This window comes from Ostrea edulis, chromosome 1 (genome assembly GCF_947568905.1).
Source record: "Ostrea edulis chromosome 1, xbOstEdul1.1, whole genome shotgun sequence".
NCBI classification, from domain to species: Eukaryota; Metazoa; Mollusca; class Bivalvia; order Ostreida; family Ostreidae; genus Ostrea; species Ostrea edulis.
In genome coordinates, this window is record NC_079164.1 from 107,406,454 (window position 1) to 107,422,635 (window position 16,182).

General features: G+C 35.0%; 2 protein-coding genes across 7 annotated transcripts in view; one reads left to right on the plus strand and one right to left on the minus strand.

Annotated features, from left to right (window-relative positions):
- LOC125667164 (uncharacterized) overlaps window positions 1-9,707 on the minus strand; it is a 41,587-nt gene extending 31,880 nt beyond the window's left edge. For 2 of the 6 annotated variants that reach the window (XR_008799766.1, XR_008799763.1), the window contains exons 1-2: window positions 8,759-9,707; window positions 351-429 (exon numbers count right to left, since the gene is read on the minus strand). The gene's annotated coding sequence lies outside the window, so the exon portion shown is untranslated. The remainder of the gene's footprint in view (window positions 1-350; window positions 430-8,758) is intronic. The other 4 variants (XR_008799762.1, XM_048900526.2, XR_008799767.1 and 1 more) reach the window with 4 other exon arrangements.
- LOC125666820 (receptor-interacting serine/threonine-protein kinase 1-like) overlaps window positions 1-16,182 on the plus strand; it is a 542,042-nt gene that overhangs the window by 37,526 nt on the left and 488,334 nt on the right. The window lies entirely within an intron of this gene.

Genomic DNA, 16,182 nt, shown 5'->3' on the forward strand with positions numbered 1-16,182 from the left:
TCACTACATCATTTATCACTTCTGAAGATTCCATGTCTTTATCAGTCCCAGTTCTAAAGTTATACCAGATTTAAGTTCAAGGTCAAGGTCATTGGAGCCACTTGAACTTGTTACAAATTTGGAGATCCCATCATCCTTTTTTTATTTTTGAAGATCCCATCTCTGAGAAACGGCCCGGACAAAAAAAAGGGGGGGGATAATAATGATAATCACTATAATAAGGTCTTCTGTCTGAAACAGAAGACCTTAATGAGAACCGAGCAAAATCAACAAGTCTCCAAACTTTGTTTGGGAGACTTAATTATTTTACACACTACAGTGATGGATCCAAAAAAAAATTCAAAACTCACTATAACAATATCCAGTTAAGTCTCCACATTGGTTACCAAGGGTACGTTTCTGCACAATCTTAGTTTGTCTATACAGCACCTGTGTTAATATTAAAAACTCTTCATCTACAAGTCAGATCATAATACAAAACGTTACTATTTTCACAACTTCTATAACAATATTCGTTTGACATTAGAGACCAGTAAAATAGACATTTACAAAAAGGCTAGAGATTGGATGACAATGGTGTCAGACGAGTGATCACCAGTGCCTGATACAGTTGGTAGAGCATCTGATTAGAGATCCAGAGGGATTCAACTCCTCTGTCAACACTGGTAATAGGGCTGAAATTATGATATACCATGATTTGGTATGGTTCGAATATGGTACAACTCTGATACATGTATTTTTTTGCTAATTTCGGGCAATCTTCATACGGCCATTTACTGTATAGAGGGAAAATAATTTGCAGTGAAAGTATTTGCTATTTTCATGGTGTAGATAGACCAGTGAATTGAAAAAGTCTGATTTTGAAAATCATGTTTTCATATGTACAAGTCCAGGATAATACTAAGTATACATGAATATATGGCACAGTCATGTAGTAATTAACTACACACACTTACAAACATGTTATTCAATTGTTATTGATTGCCATGTTTTCCTTAAATTTAAATCAGCAAATAATGATTTGTATTGATCTTTAAACACCTGTTTATATAGTCAAAGCCAGCTCTTTGATCACTCCAAAAACAAATGACTTCAGAATTTATTTACATATGCATAAGATTACCTATGGAACTGAATACAGTAAAACACAGTCATGGTGAACCTCAAGGGTCAGTGAAAAATAATTCGCTATATATATATATATAACCTAACTTTGTTATATATATCTAACAGTTTATTTTCCTCTCATAGGGAAATAAGTAACACTGCGCAATAAGCGTGAATTTTTAATAAACATGCATGTTTGTTATAATTAAGGCCGGCCATCCTTAAAAAAATGTTTGTTTGGAATTGCGACCTGGGGGGTTTCAGACCCAGGAGGGAGGGAGGGAATTTATTTTATTTTCATTGAAGTTGAATTCAAAATCAATAATAAAAATCACAACATAAAACAATATTAAACAGATTTATTTTTCTGATGTTTTTCTGTTTAATTCGGAACCAATCAATCCGAAAAAAGGTGAAAAAAATGATTTCAAAACTCAAACAAAGGTGATAGCTAAATCTTATCAATAATTTCATCAGTCTATTTTAAAGGATTTCTCTTTGAAAATCTCTGGCCCTTTGACAAGACAATCCATACGGATTGGGAGAACCCCAAATAATTTCTTTAATAAATTCTCACCTCTTTGGAACTGCATGGCATTAGCTGATGCACAGTAAAAGCATAAATCTTTTCTTATGCACTTAGCTCCGTCAGCATAGTATGCAAACTCCATGAGCATTGTGCAATTCAAATACGTCAGATCCACGTAACTCCGGTGGATATTGCCCGTGCCATCTGATAGTGATACGTCAGAGTTTTTCAATTCGCTCTCGATCTCTTTTAAAATATTGCGAAGACTAAAACTGTAAATTATATTGCTGATTTTCACCTCATATATGTGTATTATAGAAACAGATAAAGGAATATATTTGCCTAATCAGCAAGATGCTTTACACTTCGCGCTGACAATTTGGCAGCTTCTGTTTGTCAACGTCAATCTTCGCGTAAATGCTTTATTACAGATTATTACAGATTGCAAGAAAAAAGCGTTTTACTGATCCGACTGATTAAATTAATGTGAATGTCAAACCCGATGTTTAAAAGATGAGTAATTTGTTGATCTAACAAAATTATAAACTATTTATTTTACCGATGGAACCAAAAAAAACAAACAAACATATAAATAATTTGTCAATAAAAAATTTCCAGCGGGGGTGATTTTAATGACAGGGCAGCAATTCCAAATGAACTATAATTTTATTTTGGCCTTAAGCATGAATTTGTTATAAGCATGTTCGTTATAAACGTGAATTTGTTATAAGCATGTTCGTTATAAACGTGAATTTGTTATAAGTATGTTTGTTATGAACGTGAATTTGTTATAAGCATGTTCATTATATGTGTGTTTTACTGTACCTGATAATGCATATTTTTTATTCTTATCGTCAGTTTGTGTATACTGTTGGTTTTTAACTTCATTTATTATGTATCATTTTAAACTTGCATTACAAAATGTCTCTCTAATTTAACATGTCCTAAATCATTTATAACCTGTATCCTGCCAGTGTTACTCGTCTTCGGCTAATACTGTCCATATTCTTCCCTTTTTAGTTTTTTTTTGGGGGGGGGGGGGGGGGGTGTATGCTTCGGATATCAAAAGCCAAATCAGACACTGAATTAGCAGAACAATGTCAACAAATTCACTGCAGAGGGCTGAGTAAATGAGCATGCTTCTTTGTTATTTTTACATTGCTGTGGATCAGAAACAAAATCCAATGGATGGGGTTTGAAATTATTTTTTTTCCACACTTTAGCCAATTATGCATGATTTCAAATGAGTGACAAAATCTACTACTCTATTATAACCCTTTGAGTATTGTTTAGTTCGCAAATACACCTCACAGGTGCAGAATGGGTTACCGTAAGTGAAAAATATTTTAACATGGAGTTGTCATTTTTGCTACTTGATGCGTTAAAACGAAATTGGAGATAACTCCACCATCCTTTTTTCCACAAATCCGTGAATTAATCAAACCATGATCATGTCAAAGGAGAAAAACGTGAAAATTATAACCCGTAAAATTAATCCTCTATGTACACAATTCACCTTCTCTCTCTCTAATCAAAATGGTGGAGACAATAATGCATATGTATGTGAGAATAAAATATCCAAACTGTTACATTATTGTGTGGAAGTATTTGGCTATAACCATGCAGAAACCATTGTAATGTATCATATAGAAAATAGTGCTAATTGTATTGATTGATAGATGTTTTCCGCCACACTCAACAATTTTTCAGTTATCTGATGGCGCCCAGTTTTTTTATTGGTGGAAGAGAGAACCCAGATACAATGTACCTGGGAAGAGACCACCGACCTTCCGAAAGTAAACTGGGAAACTTTCTCACTTACCGGTGCGGGCCGGATTCGAACTGTATAATTGTAATGGGAACCATAACAGATGTGCCTCAAACATTCCATTTATCAATTAAATGCTGTCATTTTTTTTTTAGTAAGTTGTGGTGAAATTAATTTTCGTTAGACACTTACATTACATATGGTAAAAACTTCACTGAAATTTATTTCCTCCAATTATTAGAGAGCCAAATAAGTTAACGTACGTATTATCCAATCAAAATCAACTGAACGTGCATGCACTTCCTGGTCAGTAACTTTCCCCACACCAATCTGTCAAGCATCTCAGTATATACATGTACGTACAATATCATTTTCAAACCAATTCATTGAAAAACAAGAAATTTATGAAAGTTTTTATTTATAAGTATTACCAATCTAATAAAAAAATTTGCACTCGATCATTAAACAATGCCAGTAAAGTGAAGTCTCTCAATATATATACCTAATATAATCATAACTTTCAGACCATATAATTTCATTCATAAACAAATCTGTTATAGAAATATTATCAATCGAAATTCAGCACATGTGCATGTGTGTGGTTGTGAGTTATTTGACCATGATGCACACAAGTTACAAATCTTGATATATAACTACAAGATAAAAAAAAGATTACCATCAAAATGAAGAAATATTTAAGAGTGATCGAGTCTAAAATATGAAGTTGAAAAACAATACATGCATGTGCATGTACACACATGCTAGTATAGATAAGATAAGATAAGATAAGTATATATATATATCAGCACTATCAATCATCTTCCTTTATAGGTTGTTGTAGTATGAACTTATGATATTACACAATACATGTACTTGTAATATTCTCATCTATAAGAGTTATAGTTGTTAAAAAATTAGCCAATCAAAATTTGAGTGCACATGCTTGCACATGTGCCATTTTAATGATACTGATCAGTATATGGTCCAAAAATATATCTGCAACATAAATTTCAATATTATTCGTTGAAATCTAAATAGGTCAAAACTTGATTTTAAATGTTAATAAAGTGCACTGCTACAGCACAATAGATTTGCCTGTCAGATATTTATTCATCATAACAGATGAGTGCATGTGCAGGACACAAAATCAATTGTCAGCTTTGGTGCAACAATGAGTTGTCAATATCATCTGTTGAATTGTTGAAATACCTACAGAAAAGTTATTTTAAGACATACTTTTAATTTTATTAAATTACTTAGATAGATTCTTGTACATGGGATGAATTACTAAACAATTTTGGGGTTGTACAAAGAAATTTCCTACAACTAAAGAGTGACAAATATTTCCACTGGTGATAAAACGATTGCCACCGACAATCGATTGTCGATCGTTTTCGGCTCTTCGATTCAGATTACCGATTCTATTTTTCATAATCGATTGTTGCCTGTACACTAATTAATATCTAATCCGAGATTCATCTGACTGTTAATCCCGCTTTTATATCGAGACATGTGCGGGGGAGAGTCAGAGTGGACTCCACATTGAAAATTGGGAATTCAGCGACACTAGCTAGTGTGTATACTGCACATATCCATAAAACTAAATAGAAATAACTCCAAAAATAATAATAAACATTTATTAACTGCATGTAAATAGTACCGATTATATCGATCATTGATCGATACAGTTCTTCCGATTATGACCAATGATCGATCATGAAATTTTTCCGATTCTTCAACATTATTTTCCACAGCCTTCTTACATTATATAATTTTCACTTGCATCCTAAGTATCTTGTTTCTACAAAAAAATTGGGGTATCAAAAACCATGAAACCTGGTAATTAATACAGGTAACCTGTATTGATTAACAGGTTTCATGTTTTGATAGTTCCTGATTGTGGCATGTAAAAATGTAAAGTTAGTCTTTAATGCAATATAATTTACAAAATGTTGTTGAAATCATTTTTATAGCAAAGAAAGGGAGAAAAATCTTTGGATCAATCAGGGATTGAACCTGGTACCTAGTTAAATGATCTAACCGCTGAGCTAACAGGGCCGACATGTATACGCAGTATAGTAATACATGGTACTATATTATAAGATTTAAACCTATTTCAGAATGAGAAATCATATAAGAACTCTTCATACAGAGGAGATGAAAATATAATTTTAGAAAGCAAGAGGCTGCGGGCAGGCCTTATCAGTCACTTGTCAATGAGTATTAGTTATTGAAAGTATCACTAGTCCTAAGGGCAACGAAATCTAGAAACTAGATGTGTCAGCACAACCCGAATGCCCCTGCCTGCAGTAAAGTCAATGAACCAGAACAAAACTAAAATAGATCTGTAACTCATCAATGTACACCTGCATACAAGAAATTAGTTCAATATCTCCAGGCTTAAAGAAAAAAGGTCCAGAAAACTGGTCGTAACAGTAATTTTTCTACGTTAAAGGGGGACAACTCTAACAAAATAAACGAACCAGAACAAAATTCAACCTCGATCTGTAACTCATCAATATACACATGCATACAAAAAAAAAATCAATTCAATATTTCAAGGCGTTTTGAAAAAAAGTTTTTAAAAATGGGTGTCACAGAAGGATGGACATATATATCAAGGGCAAAACTAGGCTATATGCCCCAGCCACTTTGTGGTGGGGGCATAGAAATATCATCCTCATGAAACTAAAGTACCGAAGCATAGGCGATTGTTTGATAAACTTTGCAATTATATTTGCCCTCAATTTATTAAATTTATTATCAAATTATTATTATATAATAACATTATATAATAAAATATCAAATGTTCAAATTTTTAGAATTTGCTTGATGGTGTACATAATATCAATGAGAAAAAATGTGTCAATATATGTGGGGGCTAAGAAAATCAAACAAAGATTTCAGTTAGAGTTTCCTGCAGTGCATGGTGAATTTTTTTAAAAGTATCTTCCATACATTATCAATTTTAGTATAGAGGTACAGGGGTTTCATTAATTTTAAAGGATGGGGGTACCTCCTGATTCTCAGGAGGTACCCCCAGCCTGAGGGCGAGGGGTCTGGGGGCCGCCTAAGGCCCCCAGTGGGTCCAGGACAACGCCCTGGTGGGGGGTCTAGGGGGGCTTCGCCCCCCAGAAGCTCCTGGGTTTTCAGCATTTGATACTGCTATTTTTTAACTGAATTTTGTGTTAAAAGGGCTTTTTTATCTGTAAAATTGAGGGTTAATATTGGTTGAAACATGATGTTAAACTGTTGTGACATGTTTATTACTTAATAAAAATGCAAATATTTTAAATAAATGATGTTGTAAATATGAAAGTTTTTATTTTCTTTATTCAAAGTTGAATGGAGTGCAGTCTCTTTGACTGATTCATTTTCATATTGTTTTGGTTTTCTGTGGCTACAAGTATTTGCACATGACATCATTTTGCTTAGTATTATGATTTTTGTTCTAGCAACTGAACATGAAATAATTTTCATTTGGTTAATTCAGATCTTTGATTGATTAAAATTTTGCAAATGATTATGACACAAAGTACTGTTTCTTAAGATTCATAATTTTTCAGAAAAGAATTTCATTATTTATTTTTACAATGGACAGTCTATACAAAAAACACTTTCTGTTTTCATAACACAACACCTCTGTTATCGTCTAATTTACAAGAATTTTGTAAAACAGAGTGTCTTTGAAAATAAAATAAATCTGCATCATTTTCATAAATAAAACATACATTTATGAGTTAAAAACACATTGGTAGGTATCGAAACGCTGTATTACGTTAGTGCAACCTCCATTTTTATGGAACTATTTTGTCTTGTCAAATGTATTATTTCACTTTCACTTCGTAACTATGGACTCTACATTAAAAAAAACTAGCGAGATTATAATGATGAAAATCTGACATTGCACAAAGAACAGAAATGTGCCTTTCTGTTGGAGTCAAAGACGTCATTTTGTCCGAGCGATATCATGTGTTTAGTCGAACTATTTATCAGACGATAACAGAGGTGAAAGTGAAGCTTGTGTAGCGCGCCCTCTGGTGAGAGAATGCGGAAAAAGCTGTCGAAATGATGCGGACCTCGAAGAGAGCACCAAAACAAACTCGATCAACCGAACGCAACGAATAGAAAGTTTTCAAGCCAATTTTAAGGCTTTTATGAAGAAACTTACGATTAAAAATATTTTACAATTTTTTTTTTTTGCAAACGATTTTTTCTGCCGGTACTTAATGCAATTGTAGGCGGGTAAAAGTACCGGGTACCGGCTCTTAATGAAAGCACTGGAGGTACCATGAAATTCCTGTCACTTCTGTCCATAGCGAAAATATTGTTAAAAGACCCAGATTAAAACAAGCACTGGTTTGTTCACTCATAGATTAAAGAAAATGGATCAGTATGGAAATGAGTGAATCAATTTAGACTAGTGTTGACATTTATCAGGTGTTGACTCTCCGTATTTGTCGAAAGTTCATTGACTCATTAAATTTATAAAACACAACGGTAAAGATATCAAATCTTTATCTATTCATTAAGATATCATTTAATCTGAATGGATAATATGTATTACGGTGTGACCATGTTTGAGGGCAAAGCAAAGAGTATCTATATATCCAAAACAAGACAAAAAACAACCCGAAGTTAGCACGAGGACAGAGCTTTATCAAAGCATCCTAATTTTGGACATTTGATCCGCCTATACATTGAACGTGGGAAATATCACGCAATTGATGTAAACAGTATATTGTGACGTCATAATCGAGGAGTGATTATATATGATTAAGAAAATAAGATTTACATGCTTTTACGGATTTTATGTAACATCTCAGAACGAAGTGAACTAGGGTAGACGAGATTCAAAATGGAGAAATACATTTCCACGCACTAATATTCGAATCAATGCCATTAGGACCAAAATTTTCAAGTTCCATAGGTATGGTTTAATTTTTCATTAGTTTTCTATATTTTCCTTTTAAACATGTATATATGTGTTACCTATAGGGAGAGCTCCGCTCTCATGGCCCTTTGGTCGTGAGAGGGCTTCACCCTCTATTATATAGTATACATGTACTTTATTTAATGCAACCGTTAAATGGAAGTTCAAACTAGGCCTATTGATCATTAAATCGATTGTATGCTGCCAATACAATTCGATAATCGACTGTAACTTTGGTTCTATTTTGCAACACTAGTCAATGTTGGGTATCAAGACAATGAAAGCCGCTCTATTTTCACACAATTTAGTAGGACTACTACACTAAAACTTTTGGTCTCTTTCAGTTCAAGCTCAAGAGAGAAATTAGCGGCTAATAGCTGACACCAATATACATCAAATTTCAGTATGAATGATACAATACCTCAAAAACAGCGATCACAAAGCAGCCGAGTGTCCTGTTAAGCTGTTAGTGCTCAACGTCAACGCACTTAATGAGCCTGGTGTAAACAAATATCCACATTATGTAATACTTCAGTACCGGGTTTCAGATGGAAGAAAACAACACACTAAAAGACGTATATAATAAATGGTACTTCTTTTTCTTTCTTTCGTTATGTCGCTACTTTCTTTGTAAATCAGTTTTTCTCTAGCGTGTTAGACCGAACACTCCTCACAATATTATGAATACAACAAGCAAAAAGCCTAAACCGGAAACGGCCTATGCGGATAATAAAAGTCTAATAGAATTACGGTAAGAATCCGTTTTTCTTTACATTTCGAAAACAAATCAAATAAGCTCCACCATAAAAGTTTCCTCATATATTTCATACAAAATGTCTCTTTCAGTTAATTTCATTCTAATCTTTTATAGGCATAGTCGCCGAATCTTTGCAGTTAATCAAAAAGTATGGTGGCTTAGAATATTGAAAGTAGAGGATGTGTGCAGTATTTTGAAAAGTTTCATATCTACTTCATTTAGTGAAAAAAAAAAAAAAAAAAAAAAAAATACAGTTTTAGTATAAAATAATCTGGGGGAAAACTTATTGAGAGAGAAAAAAATTAATGTTGTCTATAGATAGCTGAGAAAGATAACATTACACAGTAAAATATCTGAGGAGTACATATGCTACAAAAACAACTTAAACCATGTAAAGCAGCAAGACCGGATAACCTTCAATTCCTCGATACACAAGAGCTTGTTCTGCGTATGATCAGTTTTTAAATCGAGGCAGGTTACTGACAAACGAGTTGATGTTACAGTCTCGTTTAAACAGATTAAACAGTCTCGTTTAAAGTCAACATTTCGCAAATTCTATGGTCGTTATAACGATCTAGTTTGCCAATACAACCTATCATTGGGTCAAATGCTGTCTGACGTGATTCATACCGATTGTTAGACCGTTCTTTGTACAATGATTTTGACTACGGATTACTCCGTTTACCTGATCAAGACATAGGGCTCACAGCGTGTGTGACCGGTTGACAGGGGATGGTTTCTCCTCCTAGGCACCTGATCCCACCTCTGGTGTGTCCATGGATCCATGTTTAACTCTCTATTTATATTCCTTATGGGAACTATATGAGATTGATCATTGTTCGTTATTTTCACCTTTTATGAGATAGGCGACACACCATCAACATAAAGAACAGCGAACATCTGTCCGATTTTCAAGAAAGAAAAACGATATGATGCAATCAATTTAAGCCTGTATCGCAAACATTAATCCGAGATTCCTCTGACTCTTACCCCCGCTTTTATATTTGACATGTGCGGGGGAGAACATATATAGCGACCAGTCACATTCACCATCAAAAACATACTACGATTTGTTCACAGTTTGTCAACTAAATTAGTTCATAACGTTCAGTATGGTATAATAACTATTGCATGCAACCGAAAGTAAAATAGAATTGATTGATTGATTTGTTTTCCGCCATACTCATCAATTTTTCAGGTATCTGGTGGCGCCCAGTTTTTATTGGTGGAAGAGAGAATCCAGATACAATGTACCTGGGAAGAGACCACCGACCTTCCAAAAGTAAAACTGGGAAACTTTCTCACTTACCGGCGCGAGCGGGATTCGAACCCGCGCCGACCAGAGGTGAGAGGCCGTGTGATTTTGAGCGCGATAGGAAATTGTAACCCTTTGAAAAACCATTGTCAACCTAGCTCGGCTTTGCCTCCGTCGACAATGGTTTCTCGAGTTGACAATTTATACATAATGCTTTCATGTCGAATTCTTCGTTGACTTGTCAGATGATTAAGTTGATTTGCCAAATCGTTATACAGGTTCCAACTTGTCAGAAAATCTTTGAATGACATAAATTGTGCATTTTTATGTAAATTTGTTGAAACTTTACAACCTTGTTCAACTAACAATCTGACATAGCGACATAAAGATCTGAAAAGTTTACTTAATTATCTGACAAGTAGTGACAGAAATATGCCATCATAGTTAGAAGTAATATTACAAGATTTTTCTCAGAATTCTTAGACAATTGTGTGTTTTTTTCATAATTATCAGCTTTTTAAATTTCATCAAATTAAATACGTAGGCATCCACCATGTACCATATTCAGAACACACGGATTTTTCCCCCTTCTATATATCATATCTCATATAGTTATCTTTTAACAGTAACTTAAACACACATACACACACACACACAAAAGAAAGCAAAAATCATTTTAAAGTGACAACTTTTAAAAATTGACCTGAAGGTACTAGGCGGAGAAACAGTGCTATCGTTCACAGTTCTTCAGGCATTCATTATATTCAAATGTATTTTTTCAGAGAGAGAGAGAGAGAGAGAGAGAGAGAAGCACTAAGTTCCAACAACACCCGACACCTAGAAGTTTAGGATCTACAACGTGGATGCTCTACTTCATGCGCGCATCAAATCCCGTCCCGTATTGAGAGAAATGATTGAATTGAAGAACGCAGTAATTCATTTGATGAGAGTAATAATTGATTTGATGCGGGCATTAATTCGAATAATTGATGTGAACAATAATTGAATTGATGATCTCTTCAAATAATTAAAGATATCTTCGATTATTTGAGTTTATGTTAATTTGGCGCCCCATAAATACAAAATTCATACAATCTGTGTCGTTGGTCATTTTAGTGATTTGTATATATATATATATATATATATTCTGTCACGTACACCTTTAAACGACCTACAGTACTAATACTCATAAACAATTTTATTTGCAGGCACAATACATTAGACGTACAGTATGTATCAAATCAAAGGACTTTTTGTTACAATTCATGAACTTTAAATCATTGGAGTTTTCTTCAGTCTGGCACTTCATCAGTTAATCCAAAATATCATGCACGCCATTCGAAAGGTTATTAGAAAGGTTGTTAGATCGACAACAAACGTATTCCCATTATTTAGCCCACTCTGCGTGATTTAGACTTTTGTAAACACCGAGATCGTTAACGTCTGCGTATTTATAAAAAGCATGAATTAAAGCACTGTTTTTGTATCTCAAAAAATCTCAGTGATATATTGTGCCGTTTTAGGCACATAAAGCCTTATTTCTTTCTTTGCGAGATATTTCTCCCAATCCTTTCTCCCCAAACTGATGGAAACGAAAATAGAAAGAGCCATGTACTAGCACGTCATATCCCTTCTTCCCAGTTTTGAACACCCCCACCCCTCCCACTCATTTATATACAGGGTATAGAATATGATAGCTGTGATTTTATCAAAACTTGGACATAGAATAAATAGCTTTTACATGCAAATCTTTATTTGTCAGGTTAGACCACAGCTGAAGTGAGTGTAGACAAGATGTCGTTTGTGTACAGTTTACGGTACCATACGTTATCAACGCTTACAGTGTAGGCAGTGGCGGATTCCCCCCCCCCCCCTAAAATCGTGGGATTTTGTTTAGAAAAATGTACTAACCGATAAAAGAAGCAATAATTTCATCCACTCCCGGAGAAATAAATAACAAAATCTTTTTTTTTCTTCTTGAAATACTGTATTGGGAGAACTTAATTTTTTCCAAAAACCCTTAAAATTTGCGTCAGTTTTATTAATTTCACCTTCTAAAAAATGATAGAAAATAGTACAAATGACTAAATAGGCGATATATTTCATGCTCTATAAAACCTGTAAAATCCAGGAGCTTCCGGGAAGCCCCCTGGGCCCCCGCCAGGGTTTCGCCCTGGATCCACTGGGAGCATCAAGGCGGCCCCCAGACCCTCTGCCTCATAAAGTAGCGCCCCCGGTAACCACAATTCCTGGATCCGCCCCTGGTAGGCCTCTCTGTGCCGAGTGATCAAGACTGCCAAAGTAAATAACCTAAATAAAAATACTGCTCCTTGAATGTACCTGAAACGGATGGCAATGTTTAAATATATTTAGTAAACCAGAAGTGATAAAAGAACTAGATAAGTTACACGAGGAATATATTTTGGTTCCAGCTGACAAAGATCGTAACAGCATTGCCTTTGTAAGGCTCATTATCACAACTGTAATTGAAACGAACTTGGCATTAATTCCACTTTTGGTAATCGTACTAAAACTCCAACTACCCTTTCAAAACATGAAATTCTTCAAAGCCATGCTTCAGTTTTAGACACATTTAATATCCCCGTCAATGGGTTGGATGAACATGAGTTACCGTACCTATACTGGATTCCTAAACTTTATAAAAACCCTTACAAAGATACATTGCTGAATACAGTAAATGTTCTACCAAGCCCCTATCTTATAGCTTCTTATGAAAACATTAACAGCTGTGATGGAGAAACTTTAAACGTACTGTGCCACTACATATGCCAGAACTGGTGTAAATCGAATGTGGATTCTAAAAAATTCTAAAGAACTTAAAGTAAATTGAAATCGCAACGCTTTTCTCAAATCAACAACATCAAAACGTATGACTTTTCAACACTTTACACGACCATTATTCACGATGAATTAAAGACCAGACTTTTTTTTTTTTTTTTTTTTACATCTTATACAGTTGCCTTTTCAACAAAAATGGAAAACGGAAATATTCATATCCAGTGATGAGCAGCCCCAAAACATTACTATGTTAAACACCATTCTGATTCCACGCGCACAAGTACACTGAAGTTGAAATAAAAAATATGGAGTTCTTCATTGACAATATCTTCGTAGTCATGGTGATCATATCTTCCAACAGTCTGTTGGAATTACCATGGGCACGAATTGTGCTCCTTTGTTAACTTACCTGTTTTTATATTCTTAGAAAGCAGAATGTACTAAAAAAGAATTCTACGTGAGAAGAAAAAATCTCTTTCTGTGGTTTTAAATGCGACATTTAGATATATCGATGACGTTTTATCTATTAACAATATTATTTTTCATTTAGATGTCGATTCGATATATCCCTGTGAACTCGGAATACGAGACACCTCAGAGTCGTCCACTTCTGCTTCATACTTAGATATTTTATTGAAAATAGATATTAACGGCAAACTAACAACTCAACTGTATGACAAACAGGATGATTTCAGCTTCTCCATCGCCAACTTCCCCAATATTTATGTAGCAATATTCCAGTATCATGTTTATATTGCTCATCCGATTCGATACGCAGGGGCTTGTTCTACGTATGATTAGTTTTTAGCTCACCTGAGCTGAAAGCTCAAGTGAGCTTTTCTGATCGCCTGTTGTTCGTCGTCTCCCCGTCCGTCTGTCTGTAAACCTTTTACATTTGACTTCTTCTCTAGAACCACTGGACCAATTATAACCAAACTTGGCCAAAAAGTATCCTTGGGCGAAGGGCTTTCAAGTTTGTTCAAATGAAGGGCCATGCCCCCTCCAGAGGGGAGATAATCACAAAAATTCAAAAATAGGGTGGGTTCATTTAAAATCTTCTTCTCAAGAACCACTGGACCAGAAGAGCTGAAATTTACATGAATGCTTCCTTACATATTGATTCAAGTTTGTTAAAATCATGGCCCAAGGGGTTGGATGGGGCCATAGTAGGGGATCAAAAGTTTACATACAAATATATTGGGAAAATCATTAAATATATTCTTCTCAAGAACCACTGGGCCAGAAAAGTTTACATTTTTATAAAGCTTCCTGACATAGTGCAGATTCAAGTTTGTTAAAATGATGGTCCCCGGGGGTTGCATGGGGCCACAATATGGGATCAAAGTTTTACATACAAATACATATGAAAAATCTTTAAAGATCTTCTTCTCAAGAATCACTAAGCCAGAAAAGTTGAGAATTACATGAAAGCTTCCTGACATAGTGCAGATTCAAGTTTGTTAAAATAAAAAGCTACTGGGCCAGGAAAGTAGAAATTTACATGACAGCTTCCTGGCATGGTGCAAATTCACGTTTGTTGAAATCATGGCCCTCGGGGGTAAGATGAGACGACAATAGGGGATCAAAGTTTTACATATAGAGAAAATCTTGAAAAATCTTCTTCTCAAGAACCACTGAGCCAGAAAGCTGATTTTTACATGAAAGCTTCCTGACATAGTGCAGATTCAAGTCTGTTAAACTCATTACCCCTAGAGCTTGGATGGAGCCACAATAGGGGATCAAAGTTTTACATAACTAATAAATAGAAAAAAGTCTTTAAAAATGTTCTCCTTAAGAACCATTAGGCAAAAGAAATTTACACTTGTACGAAAGCTTCCTGGCATAGTGCAGATCCACATTTGTAAAAATCATGGCCCCCGAGGGGATCAAAGTTTTACATACAAATATATAGGGAAAATCTTGAAAATTCTTCTCAAGAACCACTAAGCCAGAAAAGCTGAGATTTATGTATATGAAAGCTTCCTGACGTCGTGTAGATTCAAGTTTGTTAAAATCATGACCCTCGAGGGTAGGATGGGGCCACAATAGGGGATCAAAGTTTTATATACAAATATATAGGGAAAATCTTGAAAAATCTTCTCAAGAACCACTAAGCCAGAAAAGCTGAGATTTAAATGAAAGCTTCCTGACATAGTGCAGATTCAGTTTTGTAAAAATCATTACCTCTGGGAGTAGGTTGGAGCCACAATAGGGATAAAAGTTTTACATGCGAATATACAGGAAAACTCATTGAATATGAGCCAAGGTGACTCAGGTGAGCGACGTGGCCCATGGGCCTCTTGTTTAATCGAGGCAGGTTATTGACAAACAAGTTGATGGTGTGGGGGTTTCAACAGTCTCATTTAAAGTCAGCATTCCAGTTTGCCAACACAACTTATCATTGGGTCAAATGCTGTCTGACTTGTTTCACACCGATTGTTAGGCCGTTCTTGGCATAGTGGTTTTGACTACGGATAACTCCGTTTACCTGACCAAGATATAGGGCTTACGGCGTTTGTGACCGGTCGACAGGGGGCGCTTACCCCTCCAAGGCATCTGACCCTACCACTGGTTTATCCAGGGGCCCATGTTTGTCCAACTCTCTGTTTTGTATTGCTTATAGGAGTTATGAGATTGATCACTGTTCGTTATTTTCACCTTTCATGCATATTATTTTGTCATGAAACAATCTAATTAAAATTAGATCTTCCATCCGCTCCCCAGTTTTCGATCCACGTATCGAAAACTGGGGAGCGGATGGAAGATCTAATTTTAATTAGATTGGTCATGAAACATTTCCTCCTCATCTTATGTTATTCAACCAAGGTAAAAGGAATTAGATTATACCAGGCGATGGGAAATATAAAAAGAACTTGATACCTTGTCAGAATGGATAAAAGGTGTATTTCGTATAAGATGAATATCAAAATCTGGTATTAGACACGTTAAACAAAGGTGCGTACCTTTTGATTCTAGTAAATGAAAAGTGGTAAAAGAATTAGATAGGTTACATGAGGAATATATATTGGTTCCA